At 39.0% G+C, this 14,728-nt stretch overlaps 1 protein-coding gene across 2 annotated transcripts in view; it reads left to right on the forward strand.

Moving 5' to 3' along the window:
- The window catches only part of Neos (nuclear receptor coactivator protein neosin), a 199,167-nt gene that overhangs the window by 140,899 nt on the left and 43,540 nt on the right, over positions 1 to 14,728 (forward strand). The gene's annotated exons all lie outside the window — the stretch shown is intronic.

A 14,728-nucleotide genomic window follows, 5' to 3' on the forward strand; every position in this document is an offset into this window, starting at 1 on the left:
TTCATCGCCATAAACAGTTTTAATATTTCACAAAATTTGATATTCGTTTGTTGTCCATTGCAAAATTGTGACATAGAATGTTAATGCTACTGAAGAAACTGGCTATTACTTGCAACCTGTCAGCCTACTGGATAGTCTCTTTTGCTCAATCTGTTGGAGGAAGTTTGAACTACAGTACATATTCTGTTTATTTTCCAAATCATCAAACAGCACCAGTCTGGGAACTTTATTGTTGCTTCTCATGTTAATGCATACTACTTGTCATTCGCAAGAGTGCTCATTCTCATTTAATGTTTTAAAGGATTGAAAGTAGCTTACTCTCCTATATTGAGCAAATAAATGGGCAAATAAATAAATAAATAAATAAATAGATAACAAAAGAAGTAACCATTGACTAGTTTACAAACCATTATGTTCTTTAAAGCCCATACCCATTGCAAGTTTGTTAGTTTGTCAGACAACTGCAAGATATTTTTGGGTTTGGACAAATGCTCTGCACACTCAAAAGCTGAACTTTTGCTGCAAGGCCATGTTTATGGGATTTTTGGCCATCAAAATGCACAGTTCTCATTCAGTCAATGGACTAAGTTATTTCTTGATCAACGTGCAGGAACAAAAATGAATTTATGAGACATTACATCATACCAGCCTCAGATCAATAATAGCCAAGATATAACAGCATTCTTAAAGGATTTTAGTATATAGATGCAATATAAACCTTTGTTGATGACAATACTCATCAGTGACGAGTCTGTGCCAACTGTGGAGGGACTGTATAGCTAACAAAAAGAAGTTTGTGTGATTCAAACTGCTAACCTATGCCAAAGGTATCTTGTGATTTGGCAAAAGACTGGATGCAAGAAACATTGAAGAGTGCTTTCACATAGTCAGTGATGCACCAGTAGTTCATCAACTGTGAAATGCATGATAGTGGGTCAGATCGGAACATGGCACTAAAGAAGACAGTGATATTGGAAAGAAAGTGTCCATTGCAAAGAAAGTGTCCAGCGAATTGATCAAGGGGATGGAACATAAAAGTTTAATCACTGAACAGGAAATAATGCACTGAATGAAAAATTTATTTCTAAAAAACCAAAATGTATGATCCACTTAAAAATTCCATGACATTTTCAAGGAAATTAATCTAAAAAAGATTGCTAAATCATATCAAAAATCCCAATCACCTCTTCTACTGCAATAAGTTGTCTCTTGACAACTTGCTGCATGGGAGGAAGACTAAAATAGATTTTTGTAAGTAAATAAAATTTCATTACTTAATATTTTCATGCTATATTTAATGCTGTGATGCATTACATGAATTTAAACAAAAGAAGTGTCAGTAGTCTGCTCATTACTTGTCACCCACCTACCTTTTTTCTTGTGTAATTAAGAGCTTAAAAAAAAAGTTTTTTTTTAAGCTCTTAATTACACAAGCAGAATGTATTTGTTGGACTACAAATTCTAATCATCAGCACTTGATTATTTTTTAAATGGAATATTATCAAAACGAATTTGTACCGAATCACTTGGCAATTTTATTGTGTCTATAGTTTTTGCAATTGTGGGGTCTTCTTTTCAAAATTTAACAAACAGCCAAAGGTGTTTAAAGAATGAATAGAAATAAAATAATATTCTGCAAGAATATAATTTAAAATCACAGTTGAAGTTTAACACTGACAAATGCAACTTACTGCATATGGGTAGCAGTAACCCCAGAGTAATATTGGCATTGGCATCAGCATTACCAGGGAGGCTACCAGGCTTTACATACCAACTAAGAAATATTGTTCAAGGTTTAGGCCTAAATGGTTGTCAGATGAACTAATGAGACATGTGGCAGAGAAGAAAAATGCATGGGATACATACAAATTAATGGATGACATGGAAGCCTATGATAGATATAAGTTGGTCTGTAACCAAGTCACAAAGGAGATTAGGCAGGCAAAGGCAGACTATGAAAAATCCTTGGCAAAGGATGCAAAGAAAAACAGAAAAGAGTTCTTTACATACTTGAACTCGAAAAGGAAAGGGATGAATCAGATTGGTCCACTGGATATTGATGGTTCAACAGTTGAGGATCCTGCTCAGGTGGCTAACAATCTAAACGAGTATTTTGCATCTACATTCACGCATGAGGAGTTATTCAGGAAGGAGAATGATGTAGGTAAAGTAAACATTGGCAGTGAGCTGGATGATTTTGTAATAACTGAGAGGAAAGTGGAGGAGAGATTGTTGGGGATAAACATAAAAAAGGCACCTGGGGTGGATGGGATCTATCCAGTTATATTAAAGGAGGCAGCAAAGGAAGTAAGCAAACCCTTAGCCATAATTATGAGAGCTTCCTTGGACTCAGGGGAGGTACCTATGGACTGGAGATGTGCAAATGTGACCCCCAATTCACAAAGGAGGTTCAAAGGCTGACACAAGTAATTATAGACCTGTTAGTTTAACTTCTGTTCCAGGTAAATTAATGGAGGCACTGGTTAAAGAAGCACTGCAGGATCATCTAGACAAGAATTCAGTTATAGCTCAGACGCAGCATGGTTTTGTTAAGGGCAGGTCTTGCCTGACCAATTTGATTGGATACTATGATGTAGTCACAAAAGAACTGGATGCAGGGAATAACTTTGATATTATATATTTGGATCTTAGAAAGGCTTTTGATACTGTTGCACATGGAAGACTGCTGCACAAATTGGAGCAGTGTGGCATTGGAGGCAAATTGCTGCTGTGGATAAGGGGATGGTTGAGTGGCAGAAGACAGAGAGTGGTAATCAATGGACACTGCTCAACGTGGACTAATGTTATTAGTGGAGTTCCTCAAGGTTCAGTGTTGGGTCCGTTGTTGTTTTCGGTGTTTATGAATGATATTGGTGATGGGATATCAAGTTTAATGTCCAAGTTTGCAGATGATACAAAGGTTGGCAGGGTCGTTAAGGACAATACTGACGCTATGCTGCTGCAACAGGATCTGGACAGGTTGAACAGATGGGCTGAGAGGTGGCAAATGAGGTTTAACATCGACAAATGTAAAGTGCTGCATATGGGAAACAGTAACCCCAGAGCAACGTATCAACTCTGCGGTACTACACTGACAGTGGTGGAGAATGAAAAGGACCTGGGGGTAATTGTGCAGGCAGATATGAAGTTCTCTGAGCAGTGCAGACGAGCTGCAAGAGTAGCTCATGGTGTCTTGTCAATGATATACAGGAATTTTTCTAGCAGGGATAAGGAGGTGATTATTCCATTGTATAAGGCAATGGTAAGGCCACATCTTGAGTACTGTATACAGGTCTGGAGGCCTCATTTCAAGAAGGATGTAGAGCTGCTGGAACGGGTACAGAGAAGGGCAACAAGATTAGTAAATGGAACAAAGGGTTGCTCTTACGAAGAAAGGCTTAAGTTTTGCAAATTACAGAGTCTGGAGACTAGGCACCGGCGAGGTGATCTGATAGAGGTGTATAAGGCTTTGAATGGTTTGAGCATGCTCAATGCCAATGGGATTCTTCATCTTTCTCAGAATAATCACCTCAGAGGGCATAAATTCAAATTGAGGAAGGACGGATGTCGGATAGATGTGCGGAAATTTGCCTTTGGCCAGCGGGTGGTTGGTTGGTGGAACCGACTTCCATCACTGGTTGTTGAAGTTGATAGCCTAAACAAATTTAAAGCTCAACTGGACAGGTATTTCGAACGAACGGAGGGGTGAAATGGGAGTGGGTTTTTTTTTTTTTTTTTTTTGTTTTTTTTGGCTGATGCTGAATAAGCTTGCTTTCTTGCATCATATGCCTCTGCTAATGCTAATGCTAATTAGTAGAGGCATACGATGCAAGAAAGCAAGCTTATGCAGCATCAGCGAAAAAAGAAAAAAAAAACTACCATTTCACCCCTCCATTCGTTCCAAATGTCTGTCCAGCTCTATCAACTTCCACAACAAAAAAATCAAAGTCTGTTCCAGCAATCAACTACCTGCTGGCTAAAGGCTAATTCCCGCACATCTATCCCTGCCACACCATTTCTTCCCTCTGGTGGGGCATGGGCATGCCTCACTGAAAAATTGGGGGTCACCTACCCTATCGACCCTCTTCTTCCTATTTCACCCACCAGCCTTCATTCTCCCTTCCCAGCACTTTTTCTTGCACAGCGTATAGCCCTACACGTCCAAATTTAAATACACCAAAAATTTCGCCCAACCTTTTAGGCACTTCAGAAACAGGCTTTCAGCGTCAAACCCCATATTAGTGCTTTAATGTAAGTGATTAAAATCAACCGCGGTCGTTCCATTTTTTTTTTTTTTTTTTTTTTTAAGGTCCTAGCCACTAAAATCCCAGGAAAGTAAGTGGCAGGACCTGCCAGAGTACAATTGACTCAATGGTAACACCCGGCTAGCCTCCACGTGGCGAGGTATGGACAACGTCTGGTCCCATTAGGGGCCTGGCGGCCAATAAGCCGGATAAACAATGGGCACAACATATAACACTACTCATGACCCACACACTTCTAAATCTCTGGCTTTGACAGGGTACTGTCACCGATACATAGAACATTCGTGGAGATGGGAGAAATCCCAGGAGCCGCTAGACCCTCAATATACCTCATACCTCATACATCTATTCTACAACTGTCTTTCCTCAATTTGAATCTGTGCCCCCCTCAGGTTCTTAATCTGAGCAAGAGGAAGAATCCCATCAGCATTCAAGGCCTTATACACCTCAATCAGATTACCTCGCAGGTGCCTACTCTCCAGGCACTGCAATTTGCAGAACTTAAGCCTTTCTTGGTAAGAGCAGCACCCCTTTGTTCCTTTCACCAATCTTGTTCCACTTCTTTCTACTCATTCTAGCAACTCTACATCCTTCCTAAAATGAGGCCTCCAGACCTCTACACGATACTCTTGATGTGGACTAACTATTGCCTTGTATAATGGGATAATTACCCCCATGTCCCTGCTAGCAAAATTCCTATATATCATTGACAAGATTCCATGACCTGCCCTGGCAGCCAGTCTGCACTGCTCAGCGAACTTTATATTTGACTGCACAATTACCCCCAGGTCTTTTTCACTTTCCAGTTCCCTGAGCGTAGAACCACAGAGTTGGTACGTTACTCTTCAGTTATTGCTACCCATATGCAGTACATTGCATTTGTCACTGTTAAACTTCAGTTCTCACTTCTCAGCTCATTTGCCCAACTTATCTAGATCCAGTTGAAGTAGCATACTGTTGACAACAACCCTGCCAACCTTTGTATCATCTGCAAAATTGGATATTAAACCTGATATACCTTCATCAATATCGTTGATAAATGTACAAAACAACAATGGTCCCAACACCGAACCCTGGGGAACTCCACTAATAACATTTGTCCACGAAGAGCAGTGTCCATTGATTACCACTCTCTGTCGTCTCCCACTCAACCATTCCTTCATCCATTGTGACAACTTACCCTTAATGCCATACCTCTCCAATTTGTACAGCAATCTTCCATCTGCAACAGTATCAAAAGCTTTCCTGAAATCCAAGTATATGATATCAAAATCTTTTTTGGCATTCAGTTCCTTTGTGACCACATCGTAGTATCCAATCAAATTGGTCAGACAAGACCTCCCTTTAACAAACCCATGCTGTGTCTTAACTATTACTGCAGTCTTGTGTAGATGACCTGCAATGCTTCTTTAACCGGTGATTCCATTTTTCCACCGGAACACAAGTTAAATTAACAGGTCTGTAGTTACCTCTGTCACCTTTTGAACCCACTTTGTTAATTGGTGATACAAAGGGTACTAGGAAAGTTTTGCAATACAGCTTTGTTTATTTAATTTTTTCAAAGTAATTTCCCCTACATTCAATACACCTCTCCATCCTCCGAAACCAATCTTTAAACCAGTTCTGCCAAGTTTCACTAGGGAGTAAAGCACACTCGTTGTCCCAAGCCCGTAGAAGGTCCTCATCACTGGAAAACCGCCTCCCTTTTAGCTTCATTTTCACATGCGGGAACAGTGCAAAGTCGCAGGGAGCAAGGTCTGGACTGTAGGGAGGGTGCTCGAGAAGTTTCAGTCCTGTCATGGTCAAATATTCGGTGCAGGCTTTGGTGCGGTGAGCTGGAGCATTTTCGTGATGGAGGTACCAGGTGTCCATTCTTGACTTTGGCCGCAGGTTCTTCATAGATCCAATGACTTTAGGCAGGCATTGTTCAGTATACCACTTAGCTGTGACTGTCTTCTGCGTGTCCAAAACGACACGTTCCACAATTCCACTCGATTTGAAAAATACAGCTATCATTTTCTTCTTTACAGATCGGGATTTTCTGACAATTACGGGTGTTTCGTCATCATCAAAGACCCAAACTTTGTTTTGAGCCTTGGTCGGCAGATCGTAATAGTACAGCCAAGTCTCGTCACCTGTCACGATGTTGTTCACATACCGAGATTGTCCCTTATCAAACTTTTTTAACATCTCCTGGCACCAAGTCACACATCGTGTCATCTGCTCTTCAGTCAGTTGATGCGGCACACAGAGAGAGAACAAAGTTTCTTCACGTGCAAATGATCTTGCAGAATCGAACGAATTGCTGGTGCATTTAGGCCCAAAGTATCCTCTATCTGTTGGTAGGTCACTCGCCTGTTTTCGTCAAGCATTTTCCTCACAGCAGTAACGTTTTCCTCCGTAACTGACGTTCGTGGCCTTCCCGGCCTCTCAGAATCCTCCAGAGTGAAATTTTCCCTTTGGAATTCTCTATACCACCCGAATATCGTTGTACGATGTGGACAATCATCATCTAGTGCAAGAGTCATTTCTTCTAAGCACTGGTCTATGGTTAAACCACGCACGAAATTATACCGCAAAACTGTCCTTATCTCATTTCGTGACCACGATGCCATCGCAAGCACTTTACACTCTCACTACTAATGAATAACTGAATCCATCGACTTGGCGCGGCGGCTACTATGCACGTATGAACATGTCTCAACATGCAGCAACAAGCAGCTTCCTGTGATTCATTGTTGCGTCATATTGCAAAACTTTCCTAGTACCCTTTGTACATTTGCACACCTCCAGTCCATGGGGGGCCTCCCCTGAGTCCAAGTAAGCTCTCATAATTATGGCTAAGGGTTTGCTTACTTCCTGTGCTGCCTCTTTTAATACAAGAACTCCACGACTTACGTAAGGGTTGCGTTCCAGGAAACACTACGTAAATCGGAATTTTTCCCATGCTTGTCACCAATCATAACTAATTTCGCTGAATTGATTGAATCAAAAAAGAAATGTTCGAATGATGTAAATAGAATTATTTATTGTATTTATTCAATTTTTTTCTCTCATGCACAGAAAAAATTACCAAAGTTTGCAGTTTTAAAAAAAAATTCAAATTCATAAGATTACAAAAAAAGAGAGATGGGCATAACGTCAGTAAGTTTTACCTCTCGAGCATCGTTGCAAGAATCGATGTCTTCAGCTGATAAGTACACCGCTGCACAGGTTGAGGGCTGTGGAGATTTAGAAGGGTTCGGTCGCTCAACCTTATGACAGAACATATTAATGAATGAGTGGACGGTGATTTTTTTTCTTTTCATCGTAGATATCTTTGTAGTAAGCAAGCATATCATTCACCCTTCCGTTAACTTTTAAGAATTGTTTGCTGTCAGGATCTATCTTCTCAAAGCTTGCCATTGCCATCTCTCTGTTGATGAAGCATCGCGGCTCCTCATTTGGTTCATCTTGACCTTCGTCAGCGTTTTCTTCTTTCGTTATCACTGCCTACAAGTCAATAAGATCTTTGTTAGATAATTCCTTCTCTTCTTCCTCTATTAACTCCTTAACATCTCTGGCATCAACCTCCAGCTGAAGTAGCTCTGTAACCTTTTCAATCTTATCTGTAACCTCTTCATATGATTCGTCTTTTTCAAATCCTTCCATCCTTTTACGTGCCGTGGGCATATTTTCTTCCATGGGCCATTTAAACAACTTTTAGTAATTTCTACCTAGGCCTTATTAATGTTTAAGATGGCATGGTAAATATTGTAAGATTTCCAAAAGTCTCCTAACGTAACATTTATCTCACCATCTACTGCAGACAATGCCTGAGCAAATGTTGTGTAAATAGGTATTCTTTTAAATTCTAAATAACACCCTGATCCAAAGATTGGATGAGTGAAGTCGTGTTTGACAGTTGAAATATGACTCTCGCATTAAAATTTAAATCATCTAGATGCATAGAATGTCCAGGAGCATTACCTAATAGAAGCAAAATCTTGAAAGGAACATCTTTGTCTTTAAATATTTTTCAACCTTGAGAATGAAGCAGCATTTAAGCCAACCCTCAAAGAGTGATATTGTTATCCATGCTCTCTGGTTCGAATGGAAATGCACCGGTAGGATGGCTTTATTGATGTCCTTAAATGCAGGAGAATTTCCAGAATGGCACAATCAGTGGTATTAATCTGTAATCTTCCGCTACATTAGCCCAAAGCAAGATCCTATCTCTATCTTTATTCCACAAAACAGATAATTATTTATTATTATTATTATCATTAATTCATCTGACATTCATTTTATGGAATAAATAGATAATAATAATAAATAATATCTTTTGAAGCCTTGAAACCTGGCATCATATTTTTCTCTTTGGCAATGTATGTTCGATCCGGCATTTTTTCTGATACAAATGAGTCTCGTCGACATTAAAATTTGCTGCGTTGAATAGCCACCTTCATCAATTTTTTCCAACACACCACAAAATTTCTCTGCAGCTGCAGAATCGGCACTGGCAACTTCACCGCATACTTTAACATCGTGGAAAGAGAAGTTTCTGAAAATTTGTTTTTTATATGATTGAAGATTTCAATGAATGGGGAACACATTTCACAATAATAACATAAAATCGCAGAATTCTACTTATCGGGATTATTGCAAATGTAATATGATTAAGTTTACTACCCGTTTATAATAGAATGTGCTCACAGAAAAGCCCAATGAACTGGAAAGTGCAAATTGTTTTTATTGTTTCATGGTAGTTACTTCCAGAAATGTGTTTTAGAAAAATATCACAAAGGCATTCAAAATTGATTCTTATAATGGAACATATGATAACGATGAAAGGGTAGTGCAATTACCATTATAAAAATGGCGCCGCCGTAGCCAGGTGGGAAGGAGCAGCAGTGCGTAGCACATGCTTCTTGATTAGACTGGGGTTCGAGCCCGTCACCACCAAATACGGAGGATGCGGAAAGGTCAGGGAATGACCATCGCATATCCTGGAGCAATATGGCCTTAGCTGCTAATGCTTCTAAAAACCAAATAACAACAAATAAATTATAAAAATAACCTTTTAGAGAGATAAATAGCTTAGTAATATAACAAAATTTTCAAGGAATTGGAACAAATTAAAAAAAAAAAAGTGTTATTGGGTTCGCATTACAATATTTTCAAGATACCTCCATTTATTCCTACAGATTCAAAATATGTTTCCATATTTTTTTTCAGTCAGCACCAACTGGCAAAAACGTGCATAATGTCAAATTTGCATAAGTCGAGTATGGTGAAAGTTGGGGAATTCCTGTCTAACTGGGTAAATCCTGTCCACCCCTGGTGCCTTTTTTATGTGTAACTTCAACAATTTCTCCTCCATTTTGCTCTCAGTTATTACAAAATCACTTAGCCCCCTGTTAGGGTTTAATAAACTTCTGGCACTCCCCTCATTTAAAAAATCATGTGTGAATGTAGATACAAAATACTCATTCAGTTTATCAGCTACCTTAGCATGATCATCAATAGTCAACCTATCTATGTTTATTGGTCCAATCTGATTCATCCCTTTCCTTCTAGAGATTTACATAAGTAAAGAACTGTTTGCTGCGTTTCTTTGCATCCTTTGCCAAAAATTTCTCGTAATCTGCCTTCACCTGCCTAACCTTTTTAGTGACTTCATTACAGACTGGTTTATATCTGCCATAGGCTTCTCTGTCACTTGATACTTTATATGCATCCCATACATTTTTCTTCTCTGCCACGAGCCTCATTAATTCATCTGACATTCATTTAGGCCTAAACCTTGAACAGTATTTCTTAGTTGGAACGAAAAGCCCAGTATCCTCAAAAATTAAGTCTCTGAAAATCCATTTAGAATTCAACATTGGTAATATCATCAGTTGATCCCACTGTACAGAATTTAGAAACTGTCTGAGACCCCCGTAGTCACCTTTACGAAAGCAAAAGCCCTTCCCTTTAGCCTTGATGGTAGTTACATCTTTATGTAATTCCCACATCAGTACATTGTGATCACTCTCACCCAGTGTTTCCTTTATTTGCGAATTCTTAATGATTGAATAATCACTGCTCATAATCAGATCAAGAGTATTACTCCCTCTAGTTGCTGTAGAAAACAGTCATCCAATAAGTCCACAAAAGTCTTGCTAGTGTGTGAGTGACCAATCCACAAGTTTCAGTCAATATATGGAAAGTTAAAATCCCCCATTATAAGACATTCTGATTTACTGGCCCACTCTATTTCTCTGCACAATTGCTCATTTTACGCATCAGATTCATTAGACCTAAAACACACACCTACTCTCAACTTGGTTTTCCCAGTGCTTAGGTCACGCCAAACAGACTCAACAGTGCACCGTTCATCTATATCAACTGGATGCACTTCTTTTGATTTTATGCTGTTTCTTAACTAACAGCATAACCCCTCCTCCCTTCCTGTCCGGTCTATCCTTTCTGTACCCATTGTACTCCCCAAATTCCAATTCTGACTTGCTTATATCTGTGTTACACCGCATCTCTGATATCACAACAATATCTGCCTTTGATGTCTTAACTAGCACTTCAAGCTCATCAAATTTATTTACTATACTCCTAGCATTGGTGTACATGTACACTCTACTCTTAGTTACCCTAACACAGCCCATATATTTATGTGTTCCACTGGCTCCCAGCCGTCCTGGAAATCTCCATTACCTTGCTTTCTAGGCTAGTGCTCATTCTGATAGAAGCAGGGAAAGAATCACTTTTGCCTCTGGCTGCAGCCACTGTTTACCATTTGGTCTGTGTATCCCCCAAGCTAGCAGTTTTCCGACCCGCCTAACACTGCCTCGATGGCATCAGCAAAAATTCTTGCACCCTTTCTATTTAAGTGTACCCCATCCTTGTAGAAGCAGTCTCTCCTGTCAACAAGCACAGACCAGGCTGAAAAAAATTCTGTATTCTATAAATATACAGTTAATCATGTTGATAAAGTGACAGAACTTAAGCACCCAATATTGTAATAAATGTTTACTGTGCACGCGTATATTTTGACTTTAATTTGATAACTCATAATTTTTTAGACTTATTATCCAAAAACTGGAAGCACTCAAAAAACATAAATGATATCCCGTGGTTGCTAGATTTTGGTAATTTCTATCTGTATAGTAATTTTGACCATATTGGGTCTTTTCCATAAAATTGTTTTATTTATGTTCCTTAGTTTCATTGCTGCTTATACTATTCCTATTCCTTATCCTCACTCAGAATACCATTCCTTGTAATATGTTTATATTTTAGAAATTTGCTTTCTGCTGTTTTGTACAATCCATTATCTGCTTAATATTTCTCAGTAGTTTTCTAATTTCTGCCATTTCTCTTATTCCATTATATGTTTAAGTTGTATATTCAGTAGCACTTAATAAGCTTCTTTGCTCTGACTATGCTCACAGCCCTTGTTTTATGATGGATTATTTTACTAGTTTTCTACAGTGCTTTACTAACTTTATTGTGTGTGTGTGTGTGTGTGTGTGTGTGTGTGTGTGTGTGTGTGTGTGTGTGTGTGTGTGTGTGTGTGTGTTATTTTTTTAAAAATTATTCTTGTTTATCTTGAAAATTGGGTGAAATTAAGTAATAATTTTAGGATTGAAATAGACAGCTCATACTCTCAGATACCCTGATGTTTCCATCACCATCATAGATGTGCAGTTATGCCCCTATGAAGATCAAGTGCAAACAAACTTTATATTGTTCATTCATATACAGGTAGGACCCGTTTTGCGGCAGGGTTAGGTTCCAGCAATACAGGGTTGTACAATGAAAAGTTGTAAAACAAGACTAGATTATAATGTAATTGAATGAGATAGGTTCCAAAATTCGCAAAATTTTCCCAAGTATGTACTAATATTTCTGTTCTTTATAAATAATTAAATATTTAAACATTTAATGCACATGTTTTATTTATACTTATACATAAAACAGTTAATCAAATAAAATTGTAACTTACTTTGGTTCTGTGGAGTCATTGCGTGAGTATTATATTTTAGGTGACAATGACATAATGGGGTGACATTAATGGGAGGTTCCTGGTTGAGGGTCATCGGGTTCTGAGGTTTCCTTTCCCTTCTTTGTCAAGAACTGTAGTATTGACGTCTGGCTTGACTTCCTACTTCTTTTTTCCAAGATGTTATAGTTGGGCTTCAACATCATATCGACACCTCTTTGGATGACATAGCTATGTTCCCAGTCAGGATCATTATCACAAAGTTCATCAAATGCACTATGAATTTTGGCCAGTGCACTCTGAATGTTTTGTTTTTAAGGTTGTGATCGGCTCCAACTCTTCCACTCCATCTGGTGAGCCAGCCTGATGTTGTTGAAGTTGCACAGTCAGTTCCTCCAAATCCTTCCCTCAAAAGGGGCTCACCATGACTCTCCAGCAACTGGTCAACATCATCTGGATCAACGTTGCCAATACCAACATCCTTAGCCGTGAGAGAAATGTCTTTAGCCACTTCCAAAACTGGCTCAATCCTTACACAATCAATCACTGCTTTGGGCCACAATTTATGCCAGATACCATTCGTGCAGGACTGTGACACTTCCTCCCAGGCAGAATCAATGTTTGTGATGGCATCTGGAATGTTATATGACTTCAGTAGTCCCTCACAGTTGTATCAGACTGCGCAGCCTCAACAATCCCTTTGAAAGTTGTACGCAAATAATATGCCTTAGAGGTCACAGTTATACCCTGGTCCATCGGTGGCAAAAGTGAAGTTGTGTTGGGAGGAAAATACACAAACCCAACTTCCAAATGGTCATTGTGGATTTCTTGGAGGTTGGCTGAGTATCCTGGGGCATTGTCCAGCACCGACATGACTTTCAGAGGCAAGCCATTTGCTGCAAAAAACTTAGCAACCTCTAGACAAAAGTACGAGGTGTACCATTCGTTTAAAATTGTCTGAGTCACCCACGCCTTTTTTGTTAGAGTGGCAAAACACAGGAAGTTGTCTTCACTATGCCTTTCCATACACGCGGCATCTCTGAATGGTACACCAACATCAGTCTGAGTTTAAATGTTCCCGATGCATTGCCACCCAGAAGCAATGTCAAACGATCTTTTACAACCTTGAAACCAGGAGAAGACCTCTCCTCACAGGCCATGTACATCCTATTTGGCAATTTTTTCCAATAAAGTCCTGTTTCGTCCACATTAAAAACTAAATCAGGGTGGTAGTTGCCTTCGTCTATTAAGCGTTTAAATTCGGAAGGATACTCTTCCACCACTGCAACGTAAGCACTAGCAGTGTTATCAGCATTGTTCGTAATAGTTCCCGATTAGGAACACACAACCAACCGACTCACCAGACTCGGTGCGGTGCATCACATCCATTTTCTCCTTAATTGTTAGTGTTTTATGCTTTTTTTGCCCCCCCCCTCACCCCGGCACAGACATCGCCCTATGCTTAGGGCTCATGGTTACACAAAAATCATCATTATTATTAATATTAATGAGAAATAGTACTATAATAACACTGTGTAACTCGTTAACAATTGAGGGAAAATTCACAACGTAACCAACATGACGCACTGAATGTAAACAACTCTTGACGTCGCTATCATTCCACCCACAATGCACCAAGAAAAACAAAAGAAAACGCTTAGTGCATGTTTGGACTCTTAGGCGTTGCTGCGATGTGTTACAGTTGCGATTTTTTTGTTATTTTCAATTTTTTTAGGTAATATTTTGAAACAGTCATTAATGTGAAAAGTAAAATGGGACCTACCTGTACTTTTAATTTTCTGCCATCTATGTATTTAAACACACTTCGTCACTTAGAATACTCTAAGGCAGGAGCTGCTAATTCACAAAGTTTAGACAAACTGCAAAGTAAAATATAAATACGGCAAAACCTCTAAAGTATTATTTCAACAGTCTGGGCTTTTTGGGTACCCCAAGGCAGGAGCTGTCTATTTCTGTATTTTTTAAAATCTTTACCTAATTTTATCTTTCATTCAGCATAATTGCTAGATGTTTACCTTTGCTGTGGGATCACAGGTAGAATATACAAGGGGGTGTTCAGTAGATTATCTACCTAAGGTACTTCCCATAGTTATGCAGGAACTCCCTGACTTAAGTAATACTGAGCTTATGGAAATTCGACTTTACATAAGTTTTTGCTGGCCGGTGCAAACTTAAAAAATCGGGGAAACATATTTTGCATCCCGTAGGAATAAATGGAGGTATCGTGAAAATATTGTAATGTTGAACCCAGTAACACGATTTTTTTTTTTTTTTTTTTTTTTTTGTAATTCATTCCAGGTCCTTGGAAGTTGAAAATTTTGCAATATTACTAATCTATTTATCGGTCTGAAAAGTTACATTTATAATGAAAATTGCACTACCCTTTTTTGTTGGTGGACCAGTTAACAAGTTTCACTGCATTCAATGAAGTGCATCTCAGAAGGCAGCATTTTAATGGGTT

Source organism: Mastigoproctus giganteus, chromosome 9 (genome assembly GCF_048544385.1).
Source record: "Mastigoproctus giganteus isolate SK-2022 chromosome 9, ASM4854438v1, whole genome shotgun sequence".
NCBI lineage: Eukaryota > Metazoa > Arthropoda > Arachnida > Uropygi > Thelyphonidae > Mastigoproctus > Mastigoproctus giganteus.